Source organism: Pollicipes pollicipes, unplaced genomic scaffold (genome assembly GCF_011947565.3).
Source record: "Pollicipes pollicipes isolate AB1234 unplaced genomic scaffold, Ppol_2.1 Scaffold_3087;HRSCAF=3621_pilon_pilon_pilon, whole genome shotgun sequence".
In the NCBI taxonomy this organism is placed as follows: Eukaryota; Metazoa; Arthropoda; class Thecostraca; order Pollicipedomorpha; family Pollicipedidae; genus Pollicipes; species Pollicipes pollicipes.
The window spans coordinates 28,661,364-28,677,428 of NW_023596225.1; the positions used below are offsets into that span (position 1 = coordinate 28,661,364).

Consider the following 16,065-nt stretch of genomic DNA (forward strand, 5'->3'; position numbering starts at 1 on the left):
GTAATGCAGAATATTACTTCTTGCGTTTGACTTCTATCCAAAGAGTATGCTAACCTAATCTGTCTATGATAGATAGCTTCATGTGACGATACACAACAACCGTTGCGTTTCTACCAGCTAAACAACGTTGTGCCCGGGATCGAATGGGGGCCTTCCGCGTGATAGGCGGATGTGATGACCACTACACCACGGAAACAGCTGATTGCTCCTGGTGAGCCGGCCGTTCGGGAGCAGGAGCCGACCGACTGACCTCGACATGTCCAGTTCTTCGGGGGCGGGTCCACCACAAGTGAAACCTGACCAAGGGTAGCCGTGGCGTCCCAACTATTGACGTCATATTTGAAAACCACCGGGGCTCAAGTGGTGGAGCGCACGCTTAGCATGTGAGAGGTACGGGGAGCGATACCCCGCAGCTCCACATCGTAGCCTTTGGTTTTCACACACCAATGGAGAGGTATCCTACAAATCCAAATGGGGATATAGCGCTGCTACATGTGCCCATTGGCAACCCGTCAAATGGAATATGCCAAATAACATGAACATCAATATCAGATGCTTGATAAAGGCGCATGATGAAACGCATCAGTGCACCTTAAAAATAGAAATAGAATCTAAACGTTGGTAAGCTGACATAAATACCTTAAAAATAACTCGGCCAACTGCGCAGACGCATACTCCAGATACACGGCGCCCTTCACGCAGCCAGGACGCTGTGTGGAGGGCGCCTTGTCCCATATCACATTACCCAATTAAGTGGCATACTGGAACTGATCTGTCCATCTCAGGCCAGTTATTTAGAGCGCCTACATTCCGATCCACTATCCCATGCCGTGCTGGGTTCGAGTATCTTTTGGCGCTAGCTGACTGTTCTTCACGGGTATAGTCTGCAGCCAGTGACATCAGTAGCGCGAGGTCAGGTGAATTCAGATTGCAGGTCAGACTGTATCCCGCCTTGCGGCCCGTTGCACTTTAAACACCAAGTTATGTTGTTGACCTGAAATAACACGATCGTTGGCGGGGTTTCTCAACCACTGCTTAACACGAAAAAGGATAACAAGGACAAAAATCGATGCTTAGTATGAAAACCAAGGTAAAAAATTCACTCATTCTGAGAGATTCTGGCTAAATTTAACAAGGTCTCTGTTTTAATCTGATGTAGGGTCATAAGAAAGGTTTGATGGTTAAAACCTGTGCTTGCTTATAGAACAGGACACTTGCGACGCTTCAGACTTCCAAGCACACCGTGAAATTGAGAAGGAAATGATGCGATGTAATGGAAATTGGAACTTTAAGGGTTGAAACAACATTTTTGAACTACTTGGGCAAAGAGGTCTAACTTTTCCGCCTTTATCGTACGCATCACTGAAATGCGCCCTACGAACTTTTGTAAGATTTTATGCGACGCGCGGTATAGTTATGCTCAGCGGGCCCCATGGGAAACTAAGTGTATTCATCCTACATTCACTGCATTCACGTTCGGTGATGCTTTGAGAACAGTTCAGGCGTTGCAGTCAATATTTAAAAGTATAAGAAGCATCTTTGCAAGTAGCTTCTACATTTTCCACTTTTTGAGCTTTACGTGATGCAGGACATTTGCTTCTTGCGTTTAACTTTTATTTTCTTGCAAGCCTTGCCTCTTAACTTTTTCGCGTTTGACCATGTCCCTCAAATTTGCGCGCTTTGATTGCTATCCTTGATTGCGTGGACTGTTCATGGAGCAGGCGGGTGGATTACTTTCTTAGCCTATCTGTATGTTGTTAACTGACCTCAGTGTCTTACACGATCATCATCCGTCTTAGACAACGACGGCAGCGTTTCCCTACAACCTAAACGATGTTCGCCCGGGATCGAACCGGGGGCCTTCCGCGGTTAGGCGGATGTGATAACCACTACACCCACGGAAACAGCTGAAGGCTCTTAATGACCCGGCTGGTCGGGGGACAGGAGCTGTCCGGACTGACCTCGACTTGACCAGCTCTCCGGGAGCGGGCGCTCCTGAAGTGAAGGCTGGCCAGTCGGTCGGCTATTACGTCCCACCTACTGACGTCATGCCGGAGTACTACGGAGCTTGTAGCCCAAGTGGTAGAGTGCTCGCTTCGCATGTGATAGGTACGAGGGTCGATACCCCGCTAGATTCAGAACGTGATTTTTTGGGTTTATATGACAGGGAATGCTTTACATTAGAAAATATTTAAGTAAGCGTGGGATAAGATGAAAGAAACTCACTTATACCTGTTGGTATGCTTTTAGGTAAAAAGACTACTCTAGACAACACCATGTCCCTTTTTGGCAAATATACTCCTCGACGTAGTGTAGTGTAGTGGTTCTAACATCCGCCTAACACGCGGAAGGCCCCCGGTTCGATCCCGGGCGGAAACATCGTTTTGTAGAAACGCTTTGGTTGTTGTGTAAGGCCAACATGCAGACAGTTAACAAGATTACAGATAAGGTCAGGGTGAGGTCACCTTTGTTTTATTTATGTTTTATGCTGCATAATGCAATCAATTGGGCACGATTACTAATTAATACGGAAATAAAACCTGTAATCCATTGACCCTAGGCAGTAGTGTCATAATGTGAGCATGTGAATAAAGGAAACAGCTTTGACTCACGGAAAAAATATTGAAGAACACAACTAGAAACAGCCAAAAAACGCGTGCAATAACGATGTTTACCTCAGCAAACACGTCCAGCACTGCTGCCGCCCACCTCTCGGCGAGTTGAAGGAAGAATGACTCTACCAATACGGTATGGCATCGTTTCACGGCACGGGCTACACTGGATTAGTTGCAGGGACATTTTCCTGTAATGCCCATCAGCGTATGGTCATCAGCTACTTATTACACGCCTGGCCTTTCGCCGGTGGACTTGCTGTGTGCTAGACCCTTGAGGACAAAGTCCTCCTCGACAAACAAGCGAACATGCAAGAGACCCACGGCCGCATTCAAACATGAGATGAGCCGCATCACCACCGACCAGACAGACAGGACATCCGACTATCTGAAGCAGATTCAGCTAATGCGCTTCCTGAACCCAGGAGGACGACGTGTGAACGCCCAGGACACCACGTGGAGCGTCTTTGGCAATCACTATTTGACGGGTGGGGTATCTCAGACAACCACCAGCAGGAGATATGTCCATCCTTCTAATCAGCTAAGAAGTAAGAATTCCCACCAGCCCATAGGAATGTCCAAACTAATGTTAAGTACTCCCTCGACCTGTCGCCGCTGGACTTCATGCGATCACCAGGAATGCACATCAGCTTAAGCTTAGCTATTGGGGTTCTATGCCTCCCCTCACCCTGGAAAGTGTGTATTGTGACGCTCTTTCATCTAACGTCTAAATTCATGATGTATGTTAGGGCATGTCGACGCCAGGTTTTTTTCCTGATACATGTCTCGTTGAGGATGACAGCATATTGTGCATTTGTTTGCTTCTTGTCAATGTTGTGGCTCATTTCATTTTGCCCATGCACGTTCGACTTTTATCCTGTTTGACTCCTTGCCAGTTGAATGTTTGTTCTTTGACAATTGCCCTTGACTTTCCACCATCTGATTATTGTCCCTAGATCGCGCCAACTGCTTATGGGGTAGCCAGTCGATGACATGCTAACATAAGATGCCTGCTGCTGACTAACTTAGAAAAGAACTTACGTCACAACCGCAGCAGTTCTACATATTAAATGATGCTTCCTCCCAGGATGTGAATGGGGGCCTACCGTGTATCAGTCGGATGTAACAACTACTATATCTCGAAAACAGCTGATGCCTCTTGATGACCCGGCCGGTCGGGAGACATGAGCCGACCGACTGACCTCGACCTTGACCAGCTCTTCGGGAGCGGGCCCACCTCAAGTGGAGGCTGACCAGTCCGTCAGGCATGGCGTCCCAACTATTGACGGCATTTTTTCAGAATTACCGGGGATGTAGCTCAAGTGGTAAAGCGTTCGCTTAGCATGTGAGAGGTACGGGGATCGATACCCCGCAGCTCCAGATCGTAGCTCTTGGTTTTTCATATACTCTTGGAGAGGGTACCTTACAAATCCAAATGGGGATATAGCGCTGCTTCACGTACCCATTGGCAGCCCGCCAAACGGAATACGCCAAAATGGATAAAGGCAGAAGTTAGGTTCTTGGTAAATGCACATGGATGAACGCATGAGATGCACGCTAAAAGCAGAAACCGAATCTAAACGTCCAGTAAGCTGACACAGCCACGTTAAAAATAACTCTTGGCCGGCCGTGCAGAGGCTTTCTCGGGACCAAATTCTGGATCTCACGTAGCCAGGCCACTGTGTGGCGGGCGCCTTGTCTCATACCACATTATCCATTTATTTGCATACTGGAGCTCATCTGTCCATATCAGTGGGAGACACCAGGGCCCACTCCCTTCCAAGCATAGTTCTCTCTTCCAAGTATGGATTTCAGCTTCCCAATTTTTACATACTTGCATCCCTGTGTGGTAACGTTGGTTCGACGGCAAAAGTGTGCATGAAATATTGCATGAGCGTAAGCACGTTTGCAACTGTTCGGTTGGAATGTATGTGTATGTTGCAGCAGGGTGCGCGCTGCACCTTGTGTTTTTTTTCTTAAGTGTGACGTCGGCGCAAAAGTTCGTAGTTGCGCTTAGAGCCGCACCATGAACGGTGGTGATGCAGATTAGAAAGGAGTATGCAAACTCCACGATCCTGAAGCAGGGCGGAGTGTGGATTGTTTTTTATTGCTACCGTAATGACATATTATTATCACTATGTTTCTTGTTTTCTTATTTTTCTCTGAGCAAAGTAAACTTTTGGAACTGTCCAAGTCATGCCGTAGCGGCGGAGTAAATATACATCAAATATCGGCTTCGAAACTTGTACCTCGCTTTACTGACACATTATGAGCCCCATATTCTGGAAAGGATGGTATATCTACTAGGGCGCAAAGAATGGTGAAGGTTTCGTGGTGTTCAGTGCCATAGGCTTGGAGCATAGGGTTGTTTGCAACCAATTTTGGTGGCTTGGGCTGAATCTTGGTGCCGTTGACTTAACCCAAGATCATCATATTCTGGGAAGGATAGGATATCGACTATGGGTCATCTATAGGTGAAGGTTTCATGTTTATCAGTGTCAAAGGCTAGGAGGTTGGGTGGTCTGGCAAACGTAATTGCTTTCATTTTTGATATATTTGGTAATCTTTCACCGAACTAAAGGTCACCATTGTCTGCAAAGGATAGGTTTATCGACCGAGTGGCATCGAGCGCTGAAGGTTTCATGTCATTCGGTGCAATAGGCTTAGAGCATGGGACTGTCAACCGGTTTCATCGGCCGTTTAGTCCCGTCCCCATGATGGGACCACGGACGTTCATTCAAGTTGGGAGGGACATTGTTGCATAATATCATCCCGCATTCCCACTTGACTTCTGTCCCCTTTAACTTCTAGCTCAGGTGACTTTTCGAAATTTACTTGCATTCTTTTGGCCTCTTGGCACTCGGCTCTTTCAGCGCCCTTGCCCATGCACTTTCACCTTTATCCTGCTTGACTGCCTGACAGTTCACTTTTTTGTCATTTGACAATGGCCCTTAACTTTCCACCTCCCGATTGCTGTTCCAGATCACGCCAACTGCCCATTGGGTAGACGGTTAGTAACATGATGACACAATATGCGTTCTGTTGGCTAACTTGCCCTACAACATATTAGCCTACTTGCAACAGTGGGCTAATATGCCTACTGTTGGTACAGAACTTACCCACTAGCAGCGGGAGTTATACATGCCAAAGGCTGCTTCCTCCCATGATTGAGCCGGGGCCCTCTGTATGTTAGCCTGATGTAATAACCACTACACCTCGGACACAGCTGATGCCTCCTAATGAGCCGGCCAGTGGGGAGGCAGGAGCCGACCGAGTGACCTCGACATACCAGCTCTTGTGTAGTGGGTCCACCTCAAGTGCAGGCTGACCAGTCGGTCAGCAACGGCGTCCCAGCTATTGACGGCATTTTTGGGAACCACGGGGGCTGCAGCTCAAGTGGTAGAGCGCTCGCTTAGCATGTGAGAGGTACGGGGATCGATACCCCGCAGCTCCAAGTCGTATCTTTAGGTTTCCGCACACCCCTAGAGAGGTGCCCCTGGTAAGCGAGCGGGTGGTTTACGTGGTTTAGGTCACGGTCCCCTTGCCATTTACCAAGGGGGCAGATTACATCTCCCACACAGTCGGTTTTCCACATCTTTTGTCACAGAAACAGTTTTATGGCTTTTTTTCATGGCAAAAACTTAAACGATTTCAGCCTTCCGGCAAATGAACTCGAACGATTAAAAAAGTGCGGATAACCTAGCATGGGGTGGACTAAAAGTTCAAAAAACCATTTCTTTCAAAAAGCATTCCTCTGTAGACCACCTGCCGAGTTTGTTGTGCTTCCCCTTCTTAACTTATCCCCCTCCCCACACGGACGTCTCTATCGACATGTTAACACTAAAATGTACTACTTAGAGCTGCGGGGTATCGATCCCCGTACCTCTCACATTCTATGCGAGCGCTCTACCACTTGAGCTACAGCCCGTTGGTTTTGAGACTATGACGTCAAAGTTGGTGCGTTATGACTAACCGAATAATCAAGTTTGACTCAACGTGGACACGCTCCGGAGAGCTGGTCAAGTCGAGGTCAGTCGGTCGACCCCTGTCTCCCGACCAGCCGGCTCATCAGGAGCCGTCAGCTGTTTCCGTGTGTAGTGGTTATCACATCCGCCTAACACGCGGAAGGCCCCCGGTTCGATCCCGGGCGGAAACATGGTTTAGGTTGCATGAAACACTACCGTTGTTGTCTGAGACGGATGATGATTGTGTAAGACAATGAGGTTCTGTTTACAACACACAGATAAGCTCAGAAAGTAATCCACCCGCCTGCTCCATGAACAGTCGACGCGATCCAGGGTAGCAATCGAAGGGCGCAAACTTAAGGGACATGGTCAAACGCGACAAACATTCAAGAGGCAAGACGTGCAAGAATATATAGGTCAAACCCAAGAATCAAATGCCCTGCATTACGTAAAGCTCAAAAACTGGAAAGGGTAGAAGCTACCCGCAAAGATGTTTCTTATACTTTTAAATATTGACCGCAACGCCTGAATTGTTCTCAAAGCTATCACCGAGTGTGTACGCAGTGAATAGTAGGATGAATACACTTAGTTTCCCATGGGGCCCGGTGAGCATAGCTATACCGCGAGTCGCATTAAAGCTTACAAAAGTTCGTAGGGCGCATTCCAGTGTTGCGTACGATAAAGGCGGCAAAATTAGACATCGCATCGCATCATCTCTTTCTCAATTTCACGGTGTGCTTGGAAGTCTGAAGCGTCACAAGTGTCCCTGCTCTATAAGCAAGCACAGGTTTTTAACCATCAAGCCTTTCTTTTGACCCTACATCCCATTAAAACAGAGACCTTTTTAAAGATTAAGCCAAAATCTTTCAGAATGAGTGAATTTTTTATATTGGTGCTCATACTAAGCATCGGTTTTTGTCCTTGTTATGCTTTTTCGTGTTGAGCAGTGGTTGAGAAACCCCGCCAACGATCGTGTCATTTCAGGTCAACTATATAACTTGATGGCAAAAGTGCAACGGGCCGCAAGGCGGGATGCAGTCCGACCTGCAATCTGAATTCACCTGACCTCGTGCGACTGATGTCACTGGCCGCAGACTATACCTGCCGAGGACGATTAGCGAGCGTCAAAGGCAACTCGAACTCACCACGGCATGGGAGAGTGGATCGGAATGTAGGCGCTCTAAATAACTGGGCTGAGATGGGCAGATTAGTTCCAGTATGCAACTTAATTGGGTAATGTGATATGGGACAAGGCGCCCTCCACACAGCGTCGTGGCTGCGTGAAGGGCGCCGTGTATCTGGAGTAAGCGTCTGCGCAGTTAGACGAGTTATTTTTTAGGGTGTTTATGTTAGCCTGCTGAACGTTTAGATTTGATTTCCATTTTTAAGGTGCAACTGATGCATTTCATCATGCATCTTTATCAAGCATCTGATATTGATGTTATGTTATTTGGCATATTCCATTTGGCGGGTTGCCAATGAGCACATGTAGCAGCGCTATATCCCCATTTGCATTTCTAGGGTACCTCTCCAGTGCTGTGTGAAAACCAAAGGCTACGATGTGGAGTTGCGGGGTATCACCCCCCGTACCTCTCACATGCTAAGCGTGCGCTCCACCACTTGAGCCTCGGTGGTTTTCAAATATGACGTCAATAGTTGGGACGCCATGGCTAACCGATTGGTCAGGTTTCACTTGTGGTGGACCCGCCCCCGAAGAACTGGACATGTCGAGGTCAGTCGGTCGGCTCCTGTTTCGCGAACGGCCGGCTTATCAGGACGAACAAAATGTTTCCGTGGTGCAGTGGTCATCACATCCGCCTAACACGCGGAAAGGCGCCGGTTCGATCCCGGACGCAAACGTTGTTTAGGTGGTAGAACGCTACGGTTGTTGTGTATGGTCAACATGAAGTTAGCTATCAGTAGACAGATTAGGTTAGCATACATCTTTGTGATAAAGGTCAAACGCAAGAAGTAAATATCCTGCATTACGTTAAGGTCAAAAACTGGGAAGGGTGAAAGCTCTTTGCAAATGCATTTCTTATATTTCTAAATATCGGCTGCAACGCCTGAATTGTTCTTAAAGCTAGCACCGAGTATGTATGCAGTGAATGGTAGGATGACCACACTTAGTTTCACATGGGGCCTGCTGCGGATAGCCACACCGCGCGTCGCAGCACATATCACAAAAGTTCGTAGGGCGCATTTCAGAGTTAAGCACGATAAAGGCGCCAAAATTAGACCTCTTTGCCCAAGTTGTTCAAAAATGTGGTTCAACCCTCAAAGTTCCAATTTCCAACCCATTCCTTTCTTAATTTCACGGTGTGCTGGGAGGTCTGAAGCGTCGTAAGTGTCCCTCTTCTACCAGCGAGTACGGGTTTTTAACCATGAAACCCTTCTTATGATCCTACTTACCATTAAAACAGAGACCTTTTTATGATTTAACCAGAATCTTTCAGAATGGATTTATGTTTTACATTGGTGCTCATACTAAACATTGATTTTTGTGCCTGTCATGCCTTGTTGTGTCAAGCAGTGTTTGAGAAACGCCGTCACCGATCGCACAAATTCATATCAACTACATAACTTGGTGTTAAAAGTGTAACGTGCCGCAGGGCGGGATACAGTCCGACATGCAATCTGAATTCACCTGACCTAGTGCACCCGTTACCACTGGACACAGATCATATCTGTCAAGGACAATAAGGCAGCGCCAAAAGCAACTCGAACTCACCACGCCATGGGAGGTCGGATCGGAATGTAGGCGCTCTAAATAACTGGGCTGAGATGGGCAGATCAGTTCCAGTGTGGCACTAAACTGGATGTGATATGGGACAAGGCGCCCTTCACATAGCGTCGTGGCTGCGTGAAGGGTGCCGTGTATCTGGGGTAAGCGTCTGCGCAGTTGGCCAATAGTTATTTTTAACGTGTCGATGTTCATGTTAAAGACTATAATGTGGAGCTGCAGGGTATCGATCCCCGTACCTCTCACATGCTAAGCGAGCGCTCTGCCACTTGAGCTACAGCCCCAGTGGTTTTCAAATATGATGTCCATAACTGGAACGCCATGGCTAACCGATTGGTCAGGCTTCCCTTGTGGTGGACCCGCCCCCGAAGAACTGGGCATGTCGAGGTCATTCGGTCGGCTCCCGTCTCTTGAACGGCCGGCCCATCAGGAACAATTATCTGTTTCCGTGGTGTAGTGGTTATCACATTCGCCCAACACGCGGAGGCCGCCCCGGTTCAGTCCCGGGCATAAACGTTTTTTAGCTGGTAGAAACGCTAGTTAGTCATCAGCAGACGGATAACGCCAGCATATATCTCCCGTTTTCAATCACGTTTTGTGTTACATAATGCAAAAAGTTGGGCATGCCTAACATTACAGGTACATTACAGGTACACGTATAATCGATTAACCTGACAATAGGGCCATACCCGAGCTTCTGAATAGAAGTGAACAGCTCAAACTCATGGATAACTATGCAAGGACGCGACGAGAAAGGACTAAAACACGAACAAAACGATATTTGCTTCAGCAAAGTTGTCCAGCACTACTACCGCCACCTCTCGGCAAGTTGAAGTAAGAATGGCTTCATTGTCAGCCATCATGACGATATGCAATTGCACACGGTACTAGCCGCACTGAATTGGTTGGAGGAACATTTCCCTGGAATGCCTATCAGCTTAAGGCTACCATGCACTGACTTCGCACTCGCCCGATCTTTTGTCATTGGACTTCATGTCATGGGCTAGCCTGGAAGACAAAGTCCTCAAGGACAAGGCAGCAAACCATCAAGAGCCGATGGCCGCATTCAAACTTGAGACGAGCCGAATCACCACCGACCAGACAGACAGGCCAACTGACCATCTGCAGCAGGTCTAGCTGTTGCGCTTTCTGAACCGCCAGGAGACCACCTGTAGCATCTTTTGTAGTCCCAATTTGACGGATGGGGTACCTCTGATTACCATCAACAGGAGAAATGCCCATCAGTCTAATCAGCCAAGAAGTAATAATTCCCACCAGCCCATGGGACTGATCAAACTAACGTTCAGTACTCGCCCGACCTGTCGCCACTGGACTTCACGCGATCAACAGGAATGCACATCAGCTTAAGCTTGGGTACTGGGGTTCTAGCCCCCCCCCCCCCCCGCTCATCCTGGAAAGTGTGCATTGTGACGCTCTTGCATGTAACGCTTAAATGGATGATGTGTGTTCGTGAATGTTGGCGCCAGGTTTTCTCTGATACATGTCTTGTTGAGGATGACAGCATATTGTACATTTGTCTGTTTCTTGTCAAGGTTGTGACTCATTTCAGTTTGCCCATGCGCGTTTGACTTTTATCCTGTTTGACTGCTTGCCAGTTGAATTTTTGTTCTTTGACAATGGCCCATGACTTTCCACCACCTGATTATTGTCGTAGATCGCGCCAACTGCTTATGGGGTAGCCAGTTGAAAACATGCTAACATAAGATGTCTGCTGCTGACCAACTTAGAACAGAACTTACGTCAAAACCGCAGCAGTTCTACATACTAAATGATGCTTCCTCTCAGCACGTGACTGGAGGTCTACCGCGTATCAGTCAGATGTAATATCCACTACATCTCGAAAACAGCTGATGCTTCCTGATGACCCGGCCGGTCGGGAGACATGAGCCGACCGACTGACCTCGACATGATCAGCTCTCCGGGAGCGGGCCCACCTCAAGTGGAGGCTGACCGGTCCGTCAGGCATGGCGTCCCAACTATTGACGGCATTTTTGAGAATTACCGGGGCTGTAGCTCAAGTGGTAGAGCGCTCGCTTAGCATGTGAGAGGTACGGGGATCGATACCCCGCAGCTCCAGATCATAGCTCTTGGTTTTCATATACTCTTGGAGAGGTACCCTACAAATCCAAATAGGGATATACCGCTGCTTCACGTGCTCATTGGCAACCGGCCAAACGGAATACGCCAAAATGGATAAACACAGAAGTTAGGTTCTTGCTAAATGCACATGATGAAATGCATCAGCTGCAAGCTAAAAGTAGAAATCGAATCTAAACGTCCAGTAAGATGACGCATCCACGTTAAAAATAACTCTTCGCCGGCCGTGCAGAGGCTTACCCGGGACCAAACACTGGATCCACGGCGCTCTCTACTCAGCTAGGACGCTGTGTGGAGGGCGCCTTGTCTCATACCACATTATCCAATGTAGTTGCATGCTGGAACTCATCTACCCATCTCAGTGTGAGAGAGCAGGGCCCACTCCCTTCCAAGCATGGCTCTCTCTTGCAAAGTAAGGCTTTCAGCTTCCCAATTTTTACGTACTTGCATCCCTGTGTGGTAGCGTTGGTTCGACGACAAAAGTGTGTATGAAAATAGCGCATGAGCGTAAACACCTTTGCAACTGTTCTGTTGGAAATGTATATGTATGTTGCGGCAGGGTGCGCGCTGCACCTTGCGTTTTTTTTTACGCAAACTCCGCGACCCTTAAGCAGGGTGGAGTTTCGATGTTATTTATTGCTACCGTAATGAGTTATCATCATCATTATGTAATTTGTGTTATTGTTTTTCTCCGAGCAAAGAAAGCTTTTGGAAATGTCCAAGTCATATCGTAGTTGCGGAGTGAACATGCATGATAAATCGGCTTGGAAAACTTTTACCTCTCTTTACTGATACATTTTGAGTTCCATATTCTGGGAAGGATGGTACATCGACTATGGCGCAGCAAATGGTGAAGGTTTCGTGGTGTTCGGTGCCATAGGCTTGGAGCATGAGGTTGTTTGTAACCAATTTTGGTGGTTTGGACTGAATTTTGGTACCCTTGACTTATCCCAAGATCACCGTATTCCGGGAAGAATAGGATATCGACACTGGAATTTTGAGTTCCATTACCTGACTGGAATCTTGAGTGAAACCTGAGAGAAACCAGAAACTGGAATTTTGAGTGAAACCTGACGAATCGGTTAGCCATGGCGTCCCAACTATTGACGTCATATTTGAGAACCACCGGGGCTGTAGCTCAAGTGGTAGGGCGCTCGCTTAGCATGTGAGAGGTACGGGGATCGATACCCCGCAGCTCCAAATAGTTAACTTCAGTGCTTTCGATAACAAATGTTTGTGAGTAGTTTTAACGGCTGCCGTCCCCTGTAAATTCAAACTGTGATCCTCTAAGTACACCTATCCAAGCATACGTTGCCTCTTTCACACAAGGCATGCGTGTGTGCACTGGCCCATGTCGCCTCTGGGCAGTCTCTGCCCTCTCCACCATCCGTGGCCTTTTTGCACATGATTCCTTGAAGTCAAGGGCTGTGTATCATTGCTTACTAATTTGGGCGTAGGTGGAGAAATTGTTAGCTGTCGTTGGTTTATGGGTACGTGAAAATTTGCGTACACGTCAAAAGTTTACGTACATGTAATGCATGTCTATCATTTTCGGTCACACCGTTATGGCTCCCTTTTCGGCCATGTGTTTTTGCAAGGGATACGAAGTGATGAATTTAACAAGACACCCATCCTTAATGACATGCTCACAACTCTCGTTCTGGAGATGCGAGGCATCGATTACCGTTTTCCTACCTCTCGCGTGCTAAGCGAGTGCTCTATCACCGGAGCAGCATCCCCGGTTGAAGTTTACATTTACATTTTAAATGACTTCCTGCTACGCTCGTGTCCATTTGACTTCTATGACTATTGGCTCCCTTGACTTTTTGCAAACGGCTTTTACCCTTCCGATTTTCTGGCAGCAAAGTTATTGGGGCGTTACCGTCTTGCATATGACTTTCATGCTATCACACTTCTTGCCATTTGAATTTTCGCTATAGGATCGTTAGCCAACATCGAGCCAACTGTTCATGGGGCAACCGGGCGACCACATCCCAAGCTGATATGTCGACTGTTCACTGACCTTGTGAAATGTCGACTGTTCACACCGACATGTGACCTTCAAAAACTCTCCTCCAAACTAGCCTTCCCATTCTCGCGGGCGTGTGGCTCAGAAACTGGAGCGGTTCAGGTTTTAAGGAAGGAGAGATGTGAACTACACCAAATGATCTTTAATATGGCTATTTCGTAAGTTTTTCAGTGCATTGGCGAGGAGCATAATTCACATAGATAAGACAGTAGTATTAACCTTATTCCTCGGCAAAAAACTGTAGAATGAAGACATAGTTGGGTTGATATTGCGGCAACATGCCTCTATCCAAACAATAGCAGAAGTCTTCTGCTCCTGTTTCGATAACGGTATGTTGCCAAAATATCAACCGAACTATATCTTCATTCCACTGCTTTTCTCCAAGGAATAATGATAATACCTAACTTGAGTTCGAAAAGACTGCTCTAGTTAATACAATTTCTCTTAGTCTTAGTCTCTTGTTAGGATGACATAATACCAATGTGACCTTGAACAACTCTCCTCCTTCCTAGTCTTCCCATTTTCGCGGGCGTGTAGCTCAGATTGATAATTTGGGCGTGCAGCTCAGATATTACAAGAGTCTTATCTAGATGGCTATTTCAGTTAATCACTTATTCATATGGGCTGCTTGAAACCCCCCACTTCTGGACTAATTAGACTGGTAGGCATTTCTCCTGCTGATCATAGTCAGATAACGTGTCCATCAAATAGCGACTACCAAATATGCTCCAGGTGGTCTCCTGGCGTTTCAGGAAGCACAACAGCTGAACCTCCTGCAGATGGTCAGTTGTCCCGTCTGTCTGGCCGGTGGTGATGCGGCTAATCTCAAGTTTGAATGCGGCCATGGGCTCTTGCATGTTCGCTGGCTCGTCCAGGAGGACTTTGGCCCCAAGGTCTAGCACACAGCAAGTCCACTGGCGAAAGGTCAGGCGTGTAGGAAGTAGCACGATGACCTTACGCTGATGGGTATTACAGAGAAATGTCTCTCCAACCAATCCAGTGTAGCCCGTGCCGTGAACGATGCCATACCGTATTGGTAGAATCATTCCTTCTTGAATTTGCCGACAGGTGGCGGTAGCAGTGCTGGACGTGTTTGCTGTGGTAAACACCGTTATTGCACGCGTTTTTGGCTGTTTCTAGTTGTGTTCTTCAATATTTTTCCGTGAGTCAAAGCTGTTTCCTTTTATTCACATGCTCACTTATGACACTACTCCTAGGTCAAGGCATTGCACGTTCTATTTCTGTATTGATTAGTAGTCGTGCCCAATTTATTGCATTGTGTAACACAAAACAAATAAAACAACGGTGATCTCATCCTGACCAAATCTGTATATTGTTGACTGTCTTCATGTTGGCCTTACACAACAACCATAGCGTTTCTACAAACTAAACGATGTTTCCGCCCGGGATCGAACCGGGGGCCTTCCGCGTGTTAGGCGGATGTGATAACCACTACACCACGGAAACAGCTGATTGCTTCTGATGAGCCGGCCGTTCGGGAGACAGGAGCCGACTGGCTGACCTCGACATGTCCAGTTCTTCGGGGCGGGTCCACCACAAGTGAAACCTGACCAATCGGTTAGCCATGGCGTCCCAACTATTGACGTCATATTTGAAAGCCACCGGGGCTGTAGCTCAAGTGGTAGAGCGCTCGCTTAGCATGTGAGAGGTACGGGGATCGATATCCCGCAGCTCCACATCGTAACCTTTGATTTTCACACACCGCGAGAGGTATCCTACAAATCCAAATGGGGATATAGCTCTGCTACATGTGCCCATTGGCAACCCGCCGTATGGAATATGCCAAATAAGATAAACATCGATGTCAGATGCTTGATAAAGGCGCATGATAAAACGCATCACTTGCACCCTAAAAATGGAAATAGAATATAAACGTTAGTAAGCTGACATAAATACGTTAAAAATAACTCAACCAACTGGGCAGATGCTCACTCCAGATACACGGCGCCCTTCACGCAGCCACGACGGTGTGTGGAGGGCGCCTTGTCCCATATCACATTATCCAATTTAGTTGCCTGCTGGAACTGCTCTGCCAATCTCAGGTCAGTTATTTAGAGCGCCTACATTGCGAACCACTCTCCCATGGTGCGGTGGGTTCGCGTCGATTTTGGCGCTCGCTAATTGTCGTTGACAGGTATAGTCTGCAGCCAGTGACATCAGTCGCGCTAAGTCAAGTGAATTCAGATTGCAGGTCAGACTGTATCCCGCATTGCGGTACGATACACTTTTGCTACCAAGCCATGAAGTTGGCCTGAAATGGCACAATCGGTGGCGGGGTTTCTCGACCACTGCTTAACATAAAAAAGCATAGCAAGGACAAAAATCCATGCTTAGTATGAGCACCAATATGAAAAATTGATCCATTCTGAAACATTCTGGCTAAATCTTTAAAAAGGTCTCTGTTTTAATGGGAAGTAGGACCATAAGAAGAGTTTCATAGTTAAAAGCCTGTGCTCGCTGGTAGAAGAGGGACACTTGCGACGCTTCAGACTTCCCACCACACCGTGAAATTGAAAAGGGAATGATGTGATGCGATGGAAATTGGAACTTTGAGGGTTGCAACAACATTTTTGAACT

The 16,065-nt window shown here is 47.3% G+C and overlaps 1 non-coding gene across 1 annotated transcript; it reads right to left on the reverse strand.

Annotated features, from left to right (window-relative positions):
• Positions 1 to 14,861: 14,861 nt before the first annotated feature.
• On the reverse strand, positions 14,862 to 14,934 carry TRNAV-AAC (transfer RNA valine (anticodon AAC)). Its single transcript has one exon. It is a non-coding gene; the product is annotated as a tRNA-Val (tRNA).
• Between the last annotated feature and the right edge of the window lie 1,131 nt (positions 14,935 to 16,065).